This window comes from Humulus lupulus, chromosome 2 (genome assembly GCF_963169125.1).
Source record: "Humulus lupulus chromosome 2, drHumLupu1.1, whole genome shotgun sequence".
Taxonomy (NCBI): domain Eukaryota; kingdom Viridiplantae; phylum Streptophyta; class Magnoliopsida; order Rosales; family Cannabaceae; genus Humulus; species Humulus lupulus.
This window is the reverse complement of record NC_084794.1, coordinates 120,326,721-120,346,804: the sequence shown is the minus strand read 5'-3', so window position 1 is coordinate 120,346,804 and position 20,084 is coordinate 120,326,721. Positions and strand designations below refer to the sequence as shown.

The 20,084-nt window shown below is 41.7% G+C and overlaps 1 non-coding gene across 1 annotated transcript; it reads right to left on the bottom strand.

Moving 5' to 3' along the window:
* Positions 1 to 19,734: 19,734 nt before the first annotated feature.
* LOC133820608 (small nucleolar RNA R71) lies at positions 19,735 to 19,840 on the bottom strand. The gene has a single exon (XR_009887014.1). It is a non-coding gene; the product is annotated as a small nucleolar RNA R71 (small nucleolar RNA).
* Between the last annotated feature and the right edge of the window lie 244 nt (positions 19,841 to 20,084).

Sequence of the window (20,084 nt, the reverse complement as noted above, 5' to 3'; positions counted from 1 at the left end):
TGCCCGAAGGCTCCCTGCCCATCTTCGTGGTCGGCTCAGCCAGGGAGAGGATATACAAGCTCTCGAAGCACAGACGCAGCCTGGCCGCCATTACTGAAACTGCCTCAATGGAGGCTGATCAAGTCGTCAACAGAGGTTTGAACGAGATAGTTAGCGTAAGTCATCTCTTGCTACTTTACCATTTATGTATGATTTCTTTTCCTTACTTTATCTCATTCTTTGTCATTAGGGGCTGCTAACTTTAACTGCTGGCTGGCGCCGTGTTGGGGCGTTGGTTTCTCGGGGAAAGAACTTCGACTCCAGGCTTGCCCAGACTAAGCAAGCACTTAAGGCTGACAACAACAAGCTGCTCGAGGAGAATAAGGAGCTGTCTAAGCATAATGAACAACTGTGCGAGGACCAAGCCACTCTCACCTAGGAGCTTCTGGACGCCCAAGATGCCCTGAAGAAAGCCAATGAATCCAGAGAAAAATTCAAGGAGAGTGCCAAGCTCAACACTCAAGAATGTAAGCAGCTTGAGCTTAATCTAATCGCCAGCAGGCAGGAGACGAGGGAGCTTGAAAAGCGAGTGCAGGAGCTCGAGGAGGACGGGGCCAAGAATTTGAAGAAGTATAAGGAGGCCACTCACCTCTGCTTCTATGAATTCTGGAAGCACAACCGGGAGGCCAACTTCAACTACCTGTCCGAGCGGTTGAAGAGGACTCTGATGGCGCAGTGCGCCATCCGGCTGGAAGAAGAAGAAAAGGCCAAAGTGCCTGCCACTGATGCTAAAGCTGGTCCTTCGGCTGACCAAGGCACTCCTCCCAATCCTCAGGACCCTCCTGCTCCTTAAAAGTATATTTTTTTTCTTTTTATTTCATTTTCATGGCCCACGGGTCGTATTGTAAAGACAATTTGTTTTTATTGCTGCGAGGACAACTTTTTTACTTTGCTGCAAGGGCAACTTTTTACTTTTAATTAAACAATTACATTCGAGCAGTACTGCTCGCAGTGTAAAAGAATGCCTTTTGATATTATAATATTTTTGTCTATTATAACATCTGTTCACATGACCGAACTTAGCATAGTACTTTGGCTTGATTTAACAAAATATAAATTTTGAAAAATACTCTAAGTACCGTAGCATGCTTTCACTCATTTTTTTTGTGTGTTTACATACCTCTTGGTATGCTTTGCTATCGATGTACCTTATATACCCCCCAAGTGATCGAGGAGCTTTAGGTCCTTGGTCACTTGCCTTGACCACGACCTGTGCGAACATTACTGCTCGGTAAGAAACGTAACACTTATAATACAGCAAAACAACACACGTAATGAACAAATACTTGTAAAAATAAATTTACAAAGGTTGGCAAGAATGACTGGCTGCGCACAGTCCCTTATAATCTCGTATTAAAAATGGACTAAACATGTCTTTACGAGTGATCTTAAAAAGATCTTACACTTATAAGCGATTAGCCATACAACGTGGCTAACCCTTTTTCGAAACTTGTAAAAAGTAAAAATTAATACAAGCCAGTCCTTTAAAAAGGACTGTTTATTGATAATACTTGCACAGGTTTTCTCCGTTCCAATAGCATGGAACGAGATCTCCATTTAAGCGTGAAAGCTTGTAAGTGCCTGGATGAAGGACTTCCTCAATTTGGTAAGGTCCTTCCTAGTTTGGTCCGAGCACTCCAGCAGTTGGGTCGCGAGTGTTTAAGAAAACTCGTCGTAGTACTAGGTCTCCGATGTCGAATTTTCTTTCTTTCACCTTTGAGTTAAAATACCGGGCGACCTTTTGCTGGTACGCAACTACTCAGAGTTGGGCTCTTTCTCGTTTCTCTTCAAGTGAGTCTAAGGACTCCATCATCAGCTGGCTATTCTGGTCCTGGTCGTATGTAATTCGTCGATGGGAGGGCGGATCTAACTCGACGGGCAACATAGCCTCATAGCCGTATGCTAAGGAAAACGGGGTATGACCTGTCGCTGTTCGGTGAGATGTTCTATACGACCAGAGTACTTCAGGCAGCTATTCTGGCCATGCTCCTTTTGCGTCTTCAAGTCTTTTCTTCAGGGTGTCCTTAAGTGTTTTGTTCACTGCTTCGACTTGCCCATTTGCTTATGGATGTGCAACTGAAGAAAAGCTTTTGACGATTCCACGTCTCGTGCAGAAGTCTGTGAATAAGTCACTATCAAACTGGGTGCCGTTGTCTAAGACAATTTTTCGAGGCAAACCATATCGGCAGACAATGTTTTTGATGACGAAGTCAAGAACTTTCTTGGTCGTTATGGTAGCGAGCGGCTCAGCTTCGGCCCATTTGGTGAAGTAGTCGACTGCTAGGACTGCGTATTTTACTCCACCCTTTCCCGTTGGCAGCGATCCAATCAAATCTATACCCCATACTGCGAAAGGCCAAGGACTCTGCATCTGCTTTAACTCGTTGGGAACTGCATGTGGGATCTTGGAAAATCTCTGACACTTATCGCATTTTCGCACAAACTCCATTGAGTCTTCGTTCATAGTCGGCCAGAAATAACCCTGCCTTAGAATCTTTTTTGCCAAACTTTGCCCCCTAGCGTGATCCCCGCAGAAGCCTTCATGTACCTCCTTCATCATCTCTTTAGCCTTTTCCGGTGTAATACATCTGAGCAGTGGCATGGAATATCCTCTTCGGTAAAGAACACCATCGACCAGTATGTACCTAGCAGCCTGCCTTTGGAGGGTTCTGGCTTTATTTCTATCTGGTGGTAGTACACCATTTGCGAGATACTCCAAGTATGGTGCCATCCATGTATCCTCCATCCGGATTTCCATATTAGTTTCATCTGCTCGTATGCTCGGCTCGCACAATCTTTCTACTGGCACAATATTCAAAGTGTCAGCGTCTTTCGTGCTTGCGAGTTTGGCTAAGGCATCTGCGTTCGAATTCTGATCCCGAGGTATTTGCTAGAGGGTATACTTCTCATACTGAGCTAACATATCTTTAGTTTTATTTAAGTAGGCCACTATTTTGAGGCCTTGTGCTTGATATTCCCCTAGGATCTGATTCACTACCAGATGTGAATCACTGTAAATATCCATCACCTTTATACTCATGTCTTTTGCCAATCTTAACCCAGCGAGGAGTGCTTCATATTTGGCTTCATTATTTGACGCAGTGAAGTCGAACCTAATAGCGCAGTGAAATCGATGCCCTTCTGGCTTTATCAATATCACTCCTGCTCCTACGTGAGATTCGTTGGATGATCCATCCATGAATAACTTCCACGAAGGAGCTTCATCCTGGGGCTCAGGCGCACTAGACTCTTCGCACTGTTCGTTGTCTGGGAGATCAGTGAACTCGGCAATAAGATCAGCCAAGACTTTTCCTTTTACTGCTACTCGCGGTGAATATGTAATATCGAACTGCCCGAGTTCGATTGCCCATTTTAATAAGCGCCCAGCCGCCTCTGGTTTTTGCAGGACTTGTCGAAGGGGCTGGTCAGTTAAGACTGTAATGGGATGGGCTTGGAAGTAAGGACGTAACTTCCTCAAGGCCAAGATTAAGCAATAGGCTAATCTTTCGATGGGAGGATACCTCAACTCTGCTCCGATTAGCCTCTTGCTTACATAGTAAACTGCCTTTTGTACGCCTTCTTTCTCTCGCACTAGCACCGCACTGGCAGCAAATTCGGTGATCACCAGGTAAATGAACAAAGTTTCTCCGTCCATGGGTTTTGATAAAACAGGAGGCTGTGCCATGTGGGCCTTTAAGGCATGGAAAGCCTGCTCGCAGTCTCCGGTCCATTCGAATTTCTTGTTGCCTCTGAGTAGATTGAAGAAAGGGACGTATTTGTCCGTTGACTTGGAAATGAATCTACTTAGTGCGGCAATTCTTCCAGTTAAACTTTGCACATCCTTGATCTTTTCTGGTGATTTCATGTCGATCAGGGCTCTTATCTTGTCGGGGTTGGCCTCGATTCCTCTTGAATTAACAATGAACCCTAAGAATTTCCCTGATCCTACTCCGAAGGAACATTTGAGAGGATTTAACTTCATCTGATATTTATTCAGAACGTTGAAACACTCTTGTAAATCCTTTACATGTCCTTCTGATTTTTTCGACTTTACCAGCATGCCGTCCACGTACACCTCCATGTTTACTCCGATCAACTCCTTAAACATGTGATTAACCAATCGCTGGTAAGTCGCACTAGCGTTTTTCAGTTCGAAGGGCATTACTTTATAACAGTATAACCCTGTATCGGTCCAAAAGCTAGTGTGATCCTCGTCAGGGGGATGCATACTGATCTGATTGTACCCTGAGTATGCGTCCATGAAGGAGAGGATCTCATGTCCTGCAGTTGCATCGACCAGCTGGTCGATCCTTGGGAGTGGGAAGCAATCCTTTGGGCAGGCTTTATTAAGGTCTGTGAAATCCACACAGGTTCGCCATTTGCCATTAGGCTTGGGAACCAGTACTGGATTAGAGACCCACGATGGATAAAATGCCTCCCAGATGAACCCATTCTCCTTCAGTCTTTCGACTTCCTCTTTTAAGGCTTTCGATCTATCCTTATCGAGCAGCCTTCTTTTTTGTTGCACGGGTGGAAAACTCTTGTCAACGTTCAGGACATGGCTGATAACTGCAGGATCTATCCCAGCCATGTCTTTGTGTGACCAGGCAAAAACTTCCTGGTTCTTTCGTAAAAATTCCACCAGCGCATGCTTCGTGGTTGCTTCTAAGTTTTTCCCAACCTTCACAACTGTGGTCGGGTCTTTTTTGTCGAGTTGGACCTCTTCCAGGTCCTCGACGGGTCCAACATCTTCCTCAAAATCCCCAGAGCGAGGATCTAAATCCCTTTCCTCACTTTGGGCAACACCCTATTTAGTGACTCCATCACTGGATTGGGCTTGTGTATCAATAGCCATCTGCAATCTATCTGTGGGAGTGCTCTTCGACGTTCTCTTCTTTGCTTTTGTGACTGAGGCGTTGTAGCACTCCCTGGCTTCCCTTTGATTTCCCAACACGCGTCCTACCCCTGCATCTGTCGGGAATTTCATGGCCAAGTGCCATACTGAGGTGACGGCCCGAAGATCAACCAGTATGGGCCTTCCAATGACAGCATTGTATGCTGAAGGACAATCGACTACTATAAAAGTAGCGAGTAATGTCCTGGTAGCAGGCGTTGTACCTGCTGTGATTGGAAGTCTGATTGACCCTGCTGGGGCGAGTCCCTCGCCTGAGAAGCCGTAAATTGTCTGGTTGCAGGGCTCCAAGTCCTTGAAGGGACAATTTCATGCGTTCCAGCAAAGATTTGTACAGGATGTTCACTGAACTTCCTGTATCAACTAGTACTATTTTCACCATCATATTGGTGATTTGAACGTCCACGACCAGCGGATCGGAATGTGGGAACCGGACATGCTGGGCGTCGCCATCAGAGAAGGTTATCTCACCATCCTCTGACCAAGCCTTCTTCGATGCCCTGTCCTCCACAGTCATCATCTCAATGTCCTAGTCGTGACGTAGGGTCCGAGCATATCGTTCCCTCGCCTTTCCACTGCTTCCCGCGAGGTGCGAGCCTCCACAGATGGTGAGTAAAGTGCCAGCTACGGGGTCAGGCTGCAAAGGTGGCGAGCGTTGGCGTGTGGGCGCATGCTCGTTGCCACCCGGAGCCTCTCGTTGGGAATTACCCGAGGCCCGTACATATCTTCTCAAGTGTCCCTGTCTAATAAGGAACTCGATTTCATCCTTTAGCTGGTTGCATTCATTTGTATCATGTCTGTAGTCGTTATGGTAACGATAGAACTTGGTAGTGTCTCTCTTCGAAATATCTTTTCGAATGGGAGCAGGTTTCTTATAAGGCACACTGGAACTCGTGGCCTGATACACCTCTCCCCGAGACTCAATAAGGGCAGTGTAGTTAGTGAACCGGGGTTCATAACGATTACCCTTGGCTCGTTTGTTGTCAGAGGTGGAAGGCTCATTATGCGACCGTTTCCCCCCATTCTTTCCATTGCCATTGTCGTTCCCGTTGCCTTTGCCGTTGCCATTGGGTTTTGACTAGGGCTGGAAATTTTCAATACGACACGATGACACGACTCGAAAACGACACGAAATAAATGGGTTTGGGTGACACATTTAATTTTCGTGTCATAATCGTGTCGACACGTTTAACACGTTTATTAAACATGTCATTTTCGGGTCAACCCGCTTAACCCGAAAATGACACGCTCAAGACACGTTTAAGATTATATAAACATTTTAATTTATTTATATTATGTTAATCGTGTCAATTTCATGCCGTGTCAATTTCGTGTCGTGTCATTACACATTTAATTGTGTATTAATCGTGTCAATTTTAGATTTGTGTTAAATGACAAATTTATTAAACGTGTTATCGTGTCGACATGTGTGACCCGCTAAGATAATCGTGTCGTGTACGGGTTTGGATTTCTGACACGAATAATAATTGTGTCGTGTACGGGTTTACTCTAACCATGTCGTGTCATAATCATGTCGACACGATTATGACACGATAACACGAATTGCCACCCCTAGTTTTGACCCATTGGTGGCTTTGGTGGGCTCGGCAGTCCCCTTATCCTTGCCTGGGGGCTTTCCTTCACTGGCTATGGCATCTTCGAGCTTGATGTATTGATAAGTATATTTTTGTATAAAGTTTACTTTTCTACTTATCAAATTTTGTGTTCATAAGTAGTGTGTTTGGGGATAGTTAGAATCATTTTGTTAATTTGTTTCATTTAATTTAAATTATTATTTTTAAGGATAATTGTATATTTTTTATGATTTTTGGTTGAATGATGATTTTGTAGGATTCTAACCATTGGAGTAAAGTGTTAAAGAGGAGAAAAATCGAGAAAATAACAAAAGTACAGAAATCTGAGAGCTTGCCGCTACAGGGAAAAGTCCCTGCCGCTACAAGAGAAACAGAGAGTCTCGTGCCGCGGCAAGGAAAGTTGCATATCGCGGCACGCAAAGCCCATATCGCATACCTGAAGCCTCGTGCCGCGGCAAGGAAATATGGCTGCCGCGGCACGCGTTTGAATTCATAATTAAATTCGATTTTTCTTAATTTTTGGACGGGAAATAAAAGGGGGATTAGGTCATATTCGTGAATTAAGTTTTAGATACACGATTTTAGAGAGAGGAACACAGAGAGAGCGGAGGAGAAGAAGGAGGATCGCATTCAACTTTTTCAATAGTTTTCTTCTTCTCTAAACTCTTCTATTCTTTGATTCTGGTTATGTTTTTCATCATGATTGTTGGCTAAGTTTCTTTTAGGTTAAGGGTTATTCAAAACCCAGACATTAATGTTTGATTTTAGATGTGAATATTGTTCTTGATTTCCATAATGTTAAATTGCTTCTATTCTTCTATGTCTATTGTATGAAATATTGTGATTCCTTGTTAGGGTGTACAACTAATTAGGGCTTGCATTATTTTACTGTCATCTTAGAATTTCTATTCACCTAATAGTTTAGGATTCTAAGGGTTTGTGATAAATTGCAATTGATGATGTGGTCAAAAGCATTGTTGATTGTGATGAAGAATAGAACCTAGGTTAAATGAATTAAATGCTTCATTGATTTATTGCCTAGATTAACCTATCTCCACTGTTGTAATTGCTTTTCCTAAATTGAATGAATCATATGCTTAATAGGTTTGTTGTTTGGTAAAAATAATTGATTATTGAGCGCTTAGCCGTAATTGATTGTGATAGGGAGATTGGGATAATTGACTGCTTAAGCGTTATCTACAGGGTTAATAGTTTAATTGGGAATCGGAATAATATTCATTATTGATATTCATGCATGATTGTCTGAGGTGGAGAATAATTCTTAACCATCTTTAAAATCGTTGTTAATCTCTTCTTGCTATCAATTGTTTTATTAATTCTTGCTTTTACTTTTACTTTTCAAAACCCCCCTTTCCAATTTAACTTTGTTAAGCTTTTGTGAATAATAAACTGAATATAGTTCCCTTGGGTTCGACCTCTATTTGCCGTTTTACTAAATAATTGGTTTTAGAATAAATAAAATATTTGTTAAATTTGGTACGCAATACGACACGCATCATGTATCGATTAGCTCGATCTAAAAATTCCTGGGTAGTCCTGACTCCATGCTTTCTGAGGCTGTTCAAAAGAGGCGTGCGACACTTAACTCCTGTAGTTATGGCCATCATCTTGCCTTTGTTTCCCACTGTTTTGGCTCCAACAGCTACTCGCATAAAACGCTGGACGTAATCCTTCAGTGGTTCTCCGTCTTGCTAGTGTATTTTGACCAGATGATTTGCCTCAGTTGGGTGCACACGACCCGCATAGAATTGTCCGTAAAATTCCTTCACGAACATCTCCCAGGAAACTATACTTGCAGGAGGGAATTTGAAAAACCACTCTTGTGCAGCATCAGAAAGTGTTGCAGGGAAGATCCTGCACCGAGCGTCTTCGGACACTTTCTGAATGTCCATTTGTATCTCAAACTTGTTGACATGAGATACTGGGTCACCATACCCATCAAAGTTTGGAAGCGTAGGCATCTTAAACTTGCTAGGAGTTTCTGCCATAGCTATCCTCTGAACGAAAGGAGTGCCCTTTCTCCTATCGTGATCGATATAAGACGTTCTTCCCCCGACCAGCTGTTGCACTGCCTGGTTTAGGGCATCTATCTGGGCTTGCACAGCGCTAGGAATCGCCGGGGCCTCTGCTGCTGCTGGGGGAATGTACTCATCATGTCGTTCCCTGCGATCATTGAGTACATCTCTTAAATCCTTGTCTCTTCTCCGCTACTCGCTAGCTCCGAGCCAGTTAAAGACGTTATTATGTCTGGGCTACCCCCCAGCGTCACGTCTTTCAGGTTGGTCATCTCTAGGTGGTAGGCTCCTGCCCCCACCTCTTTCTTCATTTCTTCGACCGACATTTCCTCTGCCTGAGTCGGCTTCATTATAATCATGGCCATCTCTAAATCTTGATTGGCTATGATGGGATCGACTGTTCCCTCGGTTTCCTTCTCGGGCTGGAACCTCTCGAGCGTTAGAGGGTGGCCTGCGTTGGTCGGTAGGTCCCCGTGCATTATCATGCCATGGGGGGCCCCGGACCACAGAGCCTGTCTCTGAGTTCCTTCTGTTGCCAGAAGGACGCTGTCCTCTGCTCGGAGGGCTTGGCTCTTCGCCCCTATGGTGTCTAGGACTGCGGGGCGGCTGCCCGGCCCTATTCTGCCTTGACCGCAGGTTATTACTGCGACCAGCCTAGGATGGAGGTTGTACCTCAGGATGCCTCAACGAGACGTCGTCCCGAGGCATTGGTGGCTGCTCGGGCCTTTGGGGGCTCGAGGGCTGGATCGGCGGGCTAGGATTAGGACCCCTTTGGGGCGGCCCATTTGTAGGTTGATCGGGCTGCGAAGTAGGTACAACCTGATTCCTAGCCAACTGTAAGGCTGCTTTGAGGGCTGCCATGGCCTCCCTCTGACGGCGGTCCATCTCCGCCTGCCTTTCACTCAGTTCCAAGCGTTGTCGCTCAATTTCTTGTTGCTGCCGTGCCATAATCTCAGCAGCACTTTTCTGGCTGGCCCTTAGATTGGCCAGCTCTTCCTGCAATACCCCCAGGGTATTCTTCAGCGTCTCAAAATCCAGTTCTTCCTCATCGAATTCCAAATGTGGCTCATCTTCGATCACGTTTGGAGGAGGAGGAGGCGGCTGAGATGGCGCAGTGCTAGCTGCCTGTCCAGTCTTCTTGGTTGTTTTTGCCATTGATACTTCAACAATATTATATCAAGCTCTCAATGAAAGCACCAGAATGTTGACCCTGATTTTGGTCAACTGACACGGAGTCAAAATTACTTGATGTGGATAGAAATGTTGAGATGAGAATAATGAAAAAAAACAATAAAACACACAAGAATTTATAGTGGTTCGGCCCCAGAATCTGGTAATAACCTACGTCCACTTGAGTTGTTATTGATCTAAGATTCAAATGAGTGATCAAAGAACTAGGGTTCAATGAGTTTCACAAACCTCTGAAGAACAATACAATATATCGAATGTGATAGCTCTAATACACTTGTAAAACTCTAATCTCCAATAATTAGATAGCCAAAAAGTCCCCCCCCCCCCCTTGAGCTATCTTTCTCTATTTATAGGCTCAAGGAAGATTACATTAATTGGTTACAAATATTCTTTCCTAAATAATCGGATACTCAGGAAATCATGGGAGATAATTTTGGATATGATTATAACTGCATAAGATTTTCTCCAAATATAGCGAGTATACGACCAGGTTGGTCGTATATAAAGATTGAGCGTTGTGCCATAGACATCTCTCTGGTCGATGGTCGAACAAGACTCCTGCCAGATGTCAGCCACGTGTATTAAATGTTTGCCATGTCATCCATGCCTGTTTTTTGGATAACAATGTGGTTTTGAAAGGTTACTCAAATAGCCATATTGATGTAATGGTTGTCTCTCACATCAATCATTGGTGGAGGTTTACTGGGTTTTATGGCCAACCCAATGTCTCTTTAAGGTCGTTGTTTTGACGGTTGGTTGAAAGGTTAGCGGATGGTTTTTCTGGTCCGTGGTTGGCTAGTGGTGATTTGAATTAGATTTTTTATGGGAATGAGAAGAGCGGTGGCCCTCCTCGGGCTCAGGTTCTTATGGATAACTTTCGGCGTTCCCTTGCTTACTCCGGTCTTTCTGATATGGGTTTTGAAGGAGCAAGACTACTTCGTGCAATCGTCATAAAGATGGGTCGTTTGCGCAAGAATGGTTGGACCGTATGGTTTGTAATAAAGATTGGTATGATTTATTTCCCAATTATTTTGTGTCTCATCTTAAGCTTTGGGGGTTAGATCATTAGTCGTTGTTAACTTGGATTCTTCAAGCTAATGAGAAACAGACGGTCCCTCATGTAAAGGCTCGTTTTCACTTTGAGATGGCTTGGGCCAATGAGAAAGATTGTTGTGATATTATCACTAGCAATTAGGGCTCTACTAGTACTGGTACCATCGCAGGGGTGCAACAAAAAATCGCTCAGGTGACTAGTGTGCTTAGGGATTGGAATGTGTCTACTTATAAGAAGAATAGAGGGGATATTAAGAAAAAGAAGGAAGAATTGCACAACATGGATTTGTCCTTAGATTCTTCTTCTTGGGCGGCTTTTCTTCGAACTGAAAAAGAGTTAGATATGTTGGTGTACAAAGACGAGAAACGCTGGGCTTCATGCTCAAAAGTTTTCTAGCTTAGGCTTGGGGACAAAAATTCTTCTTTGTTTCATCAAAGTGCCTCGCATCGGAAGCGGAAAAATGCAATTGGTGGTATTGTTGATAGAGATATGAATTGGGTGGAGGAGCCGAGTGGTATAGCCTCGGTCTTTGAAGAGTATTTTGGGACCCTGTTTACTTCTCATAGGCCTTCCTCAGTTGTGATGGATAGGGTGTTGTCTTCTATCCTGAGTCGTGTTTCTGCTGATTTGCATGCAACTCTTATGCGTCCTTTCACTGAAGCTAATGTACGGATTGCTCTGTTTCAAATGCATCCTAGTAAAAGTCCTGGGAAGGATGGTATGGGCGTTGGTTTCTACCAAAAATTCTGGGGTACCATTGGGCAAGATGTTTGTGAGGCCTGTTTGGGATTCATTGCTGGTACTGGTACGTTGAGTAGTATTAATGAGACTATTATCACTTTGATTCCGAAAATTAAGAGCCCTACTCGCACTAGTGATTTTTGGCCCATTAGCTTGTGTAATGTGCTTTATAAGATTAATGCTAAGATGATTACCAACAGATTGCAGGAAGTGCTTCATGATGTAATCTTTGAAGAGAAAAGTGCGTTTATCCCTGGACGCCTTATTTCTGACAATGCTATGATTGGGTTTGAATGTCTCAACGCAATCAAACGGCATAAGAAAGGACAAAGGGGTATCTTGCTTTCAAGGCTGATATGGCTAAGGCTTATGATAGGGTGGATTTGGGCTTTTTTGGAGGGTATGATGGTGCGGTTGGGGTTCTCTAGTGGGTGGATTTCTTTGATTATGAGATGTGTTACAACTATTTCTTATGTGATTAATGTTTGCGGGGATGTTATTGGTTATATTGTCCCTATTCGTGGGTTGAGAGAAGGTGATCCACTTTCACCTTTTCTCTTCTTAATGTGTGCTGAAGGACTTTCCTCAATCATCAAACAAGAGCTCCGTTTACACACTATTTCGGGTCTTATGTGTGGTCGGCGCGGTCCTATTGTCTCTCACCTCCTTTTTGCTGATGATAGCTTTTTCTTCTTGGAAGCTACTATGGCAAGTTGTACTAGATTCAAGGAAATTCTTATGCTTTATGAAGATGCTTCAGGCCAACTGGTTAACTTAAATAAGTTCGCTGTATGTTTTAGTTCCCGTATGAGTGCTTAGGATTGTGATGGTTTGACTCATATCCTGGGGGTCCCTTTGGTTCCTTGTCATGATAAGTATTTGCGTTTGCCTTGTTTTGCTGGTAAAAGCAAAAGTGCTCTCTTCCAGTCTATTAAGGATAAATTTTGGAATAAACTGTTTGCCTGGAAATCTAAACTTTTTTCATCAGGGGGTCGTTAGGTGTTGTTGAAATATGTTGTCCAAGCTATCCCCACTTATGCTATGAGCCTCTTTAGGCTCCCTGTTGGTATTGTTAATGAGATTCACAAGTTATGTGCTCGATTTTGGTGGGCTGGGGACCCGGATAAGAGGAAAATGCATTGGTGTACATGGCCCCGTATTTGCTGGCACAAATATGATGAGGTTATGGGATTTCGTGATATGTTCCTCTTTAATCAGTCTTTCCTTGCTAAGCAAGTTGCTAGGCTTTATAAATTTTCGAATTCGTTAGCTGCTAAAGTTATGAAAGGATTTTACTATCCTACTAATATTGTGGTAGATGTGGAACCCTCTAAAAAAGCATCTTTCTTGTGGAAGAGTGTGCTTTGGGTGAGGGACTTGTGGAAAGATGGAGCTCAGTGGCTTGTGGGTCGGGGCGATACCATTAGTATCACAGAGGATGTCTAGATTCCTAAGGATCATGTTGATCGTGCTTACTCTTTTCATGGGGGGCCAGAGTTTACTCGGGTGTGTGATCTAAAGAATGATATGGGAGGGTGGAATGCTTCCCTCATTGAGGAATTGTTTGATCCAGTGGAAGCTAAGTCGGTGCTCTCTATCCCTACTTGTTCCTTTGAGAGACCAGATCATCTTATTTGGCATTTTGCGGAGTCAGGTTACCATATTGTCAAAAGTGGGTATTGGAGTGAAGTGAAACAGTTGGGTATAAACTAAGCTTCGTCTTCTTCAGGTCAATCTCCTTGGTGGAAATTTATGTGGGCACTATCTTTACCCCCTAAGGTAAAAAAAATTGTTTGGAAAGTGGCACTGAATTTTCTACCTACTTATGCTAATTTGTTGAGACACGGTCTCTCTTCTCCACCCGTGTGTCCTATTTTTTGTTAAAATAATGAAACCACTCTTCATGCTCTTTGTACGTGCCCTACTCTTAAGAATATTCAGGGTGAATGGATTTTAAAAGGTTTGGAACCGCTGGGAAGTGCTTCCTCTTTCTATGAAGTTCTTATTGGGTGTATGGAGATTCTTGAGGAAAAAGAGGTGAAGGAATTTTTGGTGTTGTGTTGGAGAATTTGGTATCGTCGTAACCAATTTGTTCATGATAATAAGCTTCTTGATGACGGTATGGTGGGTCCTTGGGCGCTGAATTTTCTGTGGCGTTATCAAGAGGCACAAAGCCAAACCCGAATTAAGGAAGGCGGTGGTGGTTCCTCTATGCATACTACTGCTGCACAAGTGGTACCCTTGGCTAATGGAGAGATGGGTGTTCATGTAGATGCTGGTTTAGATGTTGAAAAATGGATGGTGGGTATGGGTGTAACGACCCAAATTTGCTAATAAGGCTTAAGGGCCTTGATTAGGGTGCCTGGAGGGCATAATGGGAATTATGTGTGATTTTAATTATTAAGATGCATGATTATGAGTTAAAGCATGTTATATGATTGTTTGAATATTTGAGATGCATGACTAAGTGTATTAGTATGCATGTAGGCCCTGATTAGGTTAGAAGGGCATAATCGTAATTTTGGCCATTGTGGGCATAACTGTACTAATATATGTGATAATTGTCGAGACCACATTATTATGTGGATATATCTGTGATCTGTGACTCGAGACGATCCTAGTGAGCAAAGTAGCGGAAAAGTCATGGCGGGGATTTATACCCGGCTCGGGGTGAGCTTAGGGGTATAAATGGGAATTTAGTGAATATACTGGAGTCTATTCTGACATTGAGGAATATTGTTGGTGACTAATTAGGTATCGGGAATTAAGCGGGAAATATTAGAGACACTCGAGGAATTAGCGGGAATTGGGTAAAATGACTAAAATGCCCTTAAGTGGATTAAAGGGTTTAAGCTTAATGGGGAGGGCATACTAGTCATTTGGCTTACAGAAGTTAAGTAATACCAAGGCTTTATGTTAGTGGGATTTGTAGAATATTATAGAAGTCTGAAAGGAAGGGAAAAGAAAGAGAGAAAAACAGAGAGAGTTTCTCTCAGTCGGTTTACATTTCTTTCACCTGTTTCTTGAGGATTTCTGGAGTTAAGCTCAGAGGAGATCTAGGATAATTAAGCATCAAGGATCCTAGTCTAAGATTGAGAAATTGGCAGAGGTATAACAAGGATTCATCAGCACTTGAGGTAAGACACTAGAGTTCTTCAATTTCTATTTCTGGTTTTTGAGCTATGGTGCTTAAGTTGAATTGGATGGAACCTTAGGGAATTCAGGCTTAAGGCTGAGGAGAAGCAAGCCAAGAGGGTCTAGAGACAGCTTGTGGTCAAAATTCTATCAAAGGTATAAAGCCTAAACTCTAACCTTGTTATTCAGTTGGTTTTTACTGAGTTTAAGAGCTTAGGAGTGGCTATGGTGAATTCTGAGTTTGTGGATGCCTGTGCTTGAGTTCTAGATGTTTGGGGTGCTTGGGATGAGTGGAATATGGTCATGAGATTGTTTTTGAGTTTGGGAAAGAGTTGGAAGAGTTTTGTTTCGATTTGGTTCGAGAAAATCGCAGAAGAGGAAAATTGGTGTAAGTCTGTCTGTGACTAGCGCTACAGCGCTAGCCTTTGGGCACTGTAGCGCTAGGCCATGGTGCTGAAGGGATTTTGGCTTCTGTCTGTAGCGCTGTAGCGCCCTTCCTTGAGCGATGTAGCACTACCCTGCGTTCTGAAGTGGATTTTAGGGTTGTTTGCAAGGGTTTTTGACCTAAGGTTTGGGGTTTAGTTCCACCACCTTGTTTGGTGGAACTAGGACTTCCCGGGGGTCTCGGGATTGGCCCCGGGGCTAGGTTTTGGACTTGAGGGTTGATGGTGACTTTGGCTATGGTTGTGTTTAGGTGAACGCTAGGGCTCGAGGGGGGTCGTGCTCAAGGAGTCGAGAGATCAAAGCCAGTGAGTTGAAAGGTAAGAAAACTGCACCCGAATACATGTTTGTGATGGGACTAAGTGCTCCCGAGAATTGTATCGTGTCAATGATGGTATTACGCCATGGGACATGTAAAGCGGCCTAAGAGTGATGTACATAGTATCTGCGCACAAGGCACAGCTTGGCCACTGGTAGCCGATAATATTCACTAAGCTCGGCTTAATCAAGCTGGAGCCGGTGGGATAACGGAGGAAGCAGCCTGAGAGCGCTAGCCCTAGTTATCATTTGTGAAGTGATATGTGATGTGAATTGATATGCTTGGTATGTTGGATACTTAGTCATGTTGAATGATAACATGTTTGAGAACTTGTGGTGCATTGTGGGTTATAGATTTGTCTGTTGGTTGCTTATGCTCTGTTGCTGTGTTTTCTTGCTGGGCCTTGGCTCACGGGTGCTACGTGGTGCAGGTAAAGGCAAGAGCAAGCTGGACCAAGCCTGAGATGGAGAGCTCCAAGGTGGAATGTACATAGCCAACCGCTCGATCATCATGGTCGAGAAGTGGATCAGGACAGGGATTACCTAACCGCTTGTTTTGCCTTAGTATGGCTGGTTATTGTATCTGAATCATATAACTTTTGTAAACGGTCTTAGAACTTTCGAGACCAAACCATTTTAAACCCTAGTTCCTTTACAGTTTTAGTAACACGATTTTTAATTCAGTGACTTGATTAGCAAGTCTGGCACTTTATAAACACACAGTGTAGCGGTCTTGGCTATCCAGGGCGTTACAATGGGGGTGGTGGTGGTGGTTGATAGCTTGGGGTATAGATATATAAACATAGGAATCCCAGTGTTAAATTTTAGTGAGTTACTGAAGCATTAGTGTACTGTGTAAGTATTATACTATCCATATATATATATATATATCTTTTATATAATAAGTGTGTAGATAATGGAAATTCTTAGTTTTAACAGTTTTTTATTTTTTTTCATTAACTTTAACGGAATATTCTTATATATAACAAAATATTCTTATATTTAATGGTAGATTGTAAACATGATTTAAACTCAAATCAAATCAAATAAATAAACAATTTAAAATATGATATTTTTGATATATTTTACAATGACAATTATTTAAAAATAATAAAATCATACGTTTTATAACTTAAATAAAATTTAATTAAACTTAAACTTCACGTATTAGAATAATATCATATTAAATATATAACATAATATAATCTACTATCAACTAGAAACAAACTTCTTTTTAAACAAAAAAACTAGCAACAAATTTAAATTTAAAACCGATGTATAATATTAATATTATATTAAACATATAATATATAATCTATTGTTGTCTCTACCAAATTCAAAAACTAGAACAAACATAAACTTAAATAAAAATTAATTAATTAATTAAAATATAATATTCTTAAGATATTTTATAATAATTCAAGTAATTAAATCATATTTATTTAAAAATAATAAAACAATACATATCATTTTTGTATCTTATAAATTTGTGTGATAGTTTATTTTCTATCAAGTGATTGTGACTCTTTTTATTCATCAAATTCACCAAGGACATTGCGAGATATATTAGAAACTAAAAATAGTTTATGCATGTATACTACTCTACACTATGACTTTTTTCTATGATTATTTTATTCTATTATTAATTTTTTTTAAAATATTATTGTAATTTATATATATGTCATGTAGCCATGTAAATATATATATGTTGACCCTTGATTTGGTCAACGACACGGAGTCTAGAAAACGACAGAAAAATAATATAGAGCTTGAGAAAACGATCTAATGGAAAATAAAGAACACAGAGTATTATAGTGGTTCGACCCCAGTGATTGGTAATAACCTACGTCCACTTGATAATATTATTGGTATTGAGCTCCAAAGGTGTGATCAAAGAACTAGGGTTCCTGAGTTTCATAGACCTTAGAAGAAGAAAAAAATACAAACGATGGATAGTAGTAATCTAATTCGGAAAAGAGAAAAGGATCCCCTCCTTGAGCTATTTCTTATGTATTTATAGGCTCAAGAAGGGTTACATGAATCGAATAATATATTTCCTTAATAATCGGATTTTCAGGTCATAATGAAGAGATATTCTCGGATATCATTACAACTGTACAGATCTTTACATAAATGCATGGAGTATACGACCAGTCTGGTCGTATATAAAACTTGAACTTCGCATGTAGAAATATTTCTGGTCGATAGGCGAACAACATCTCTGCCACGTGTTCTGATAAACGAGTTTTAGGCTCGTTTATGGTTCTAGTTTTTAGGTTATTTTTCTTTAGTTAGGATTGTTTTATTTCGGATTTATGCTCGTTTGTTCTTGTTTCAGGGTAATTGACGTTAAGTGTTGCAAATATTGAAAAGGAGCGAAAATGGAAGGAAATCGAGACGGATTTGTGACTTTTGGGTGTTTCTGTAAGTAGCGCTACAGCGCTACCTTGGGAGCGCCGTAGCGCTAGGAAGAATTCTTGAAGAGCTTCAACACTGACTTAAGCGCTACAGCGCTACAACATCAGCGCTACAACGCTGGGAAGCAGTTTTCAGGAAGATAGTTCCTGACTTTAGCGCTATAGCGCTACCAAAAGAGCGCTACAGCGCTGGTGCCTAGTTTTTTCCCCGTTTTGTTTCTGAGTTTAGCGCTATAGCGCTACAATGTTAGCGCTATAGCGCTGGGGTCGCGATTTCTGGCATAATTGGTTATTTTTGATGGGCAATTCAGTCTTTTCGAGAGGGAATTTTCAGTAGGGTTTTTGGGAATCATATATGCGACTGAAAGAGGGCTAAAGACGACGACGGCTGGAGTAAGAACACCATATTGGAGGATTCGTCCCTGAGTTTTCATCATCTTTTTCTGTCAATTTTCATGTTTGTAATTGAATTATCTTATTGCTAGAATGAATATCATAGGCTAAATTTTCTTTTAGGGCTTTTATGTGAATCTTTTGGAAACCCTTGTTATGGTTTAATGCAAAGTTGATATTCTTCTTCATCTCTTTCAATTCCTTGCAATCTATGTTAATTGTGCGATTATTGATTGATCACCTCTAATTGCTATTTTATGAATCAAATTAAAATCTGAAAAGTGAAATTTGATATGCTTTGATTGTTTGGATGCAAATTTAATTTAGAACGAAAGTATCTAGGTTATTTGCTTATTTTCTGAGTTGCGTGGCTAATGCCCTCTATATGATTCAACTTACCATAGAAATATAGGAAGTTGTCATTTAGATTGAATTTCATAAGTCTTGACCAGATTATGAATTATTGTTGCAACTTATTCTTGAATAGGGAGAAGGGGATATAGATGCTTGCATTAGGGAATAACAGGGTGGAAAAATAGAGAATCATAATTGTCCTAATTGTGTTTTCTTTGTTAATTTGTTTAATTCTTCACTGCGCTTTGTTAGTATTTTTCTTAGTTTAAAATCTCTGATAATTGCTTAATCAAATAGAATTAAGGGATTAATTGATTGGTAATTGATAAATCAGTCCTTGAGGACGATACTTGGTTTTACGATTTTATTACAAGTTTGCGACTGTGTGCACTTGCATAGCTTTAAATTTCGCAACAAGTTTTTGGCGCCGTTGCCGGGGACTGAAAATTATCAATATCAGTCTAATTAATTTTTATTCTAATTTGATTTTTATTTCTCTCGTTTCTAATCTGTTTAGTTGCTTAATTTGTCTATCTCAGGTGAATTTTGGTATATGCGTGGCAGGAAAGGAAAAGCCACACTTGTTCCTCTGAATCCCGAGATCGAAAAGTCTTGCAATCAAATCAGAAAGAATAAGAGAGAGACCCAGAATTCTGTGAAGATGGCACAGAATGATGGGGATGGCAGGAATGGTATAAATCCAGGAGTTGTCCAAGGGGTTCAGGCTCAGACCAACGCTGAGAGGAGTCTGAGAGACTATGTGCTACTTACTCTGACGGGAGTACAAAATAGTATACGCCCACCAGCTGTAGAGGCCAACAACTTCGAAATCAAGCCTGCTATTTTACAAATGGTGCAGTCCTCTGTGCAATTCAATGGGTTGCCCTCTGAAGATCCTCACACCCATTTGTCCAACTTCCTGGAGTTGTGTGGAACCTTCAAATATAATGGGGTGAGTGATGACGCAATCAAGCTTAGGCTCTTCCCATTTTCTCTAAGGGACAGAGCTAAGAGTTGGCTGAATTCTCTGCAGCCAAACTCCATTGTCACTTGGCAAGATCTGGCTCAGAAATTTTTATCCAAATTTTTCCCTCCGTCAAAGGCTGCTAAACTGAGGGGAGAGATATTAACTTTTGCCAGAATGACGGGGAGTCACTGTATGAAGCTTGGGAACGGTTTAAGGAACTCCTGAGAAGATGTCCTCATCATGGCATTGAACAGTGGATGCTAGTACAGAATTTCTACAATGGTTTATGTCCAACAACCAGAACTATTATAGATGCTGCAGCAGGTGGTACTTTTATGAGCAAGAGTGCAGCTGGTGCTTATGAGCTGCTGGAGGACATGGCTACAAACAACCATCAGTGGTCAGAGGAAAGATCATCAGGAGTTAGAAAGGTAGCTGGGGTGCATGAGCTAGATGCGATTACTGCTTTAACAGCGCAAGTAGCCTCTTTG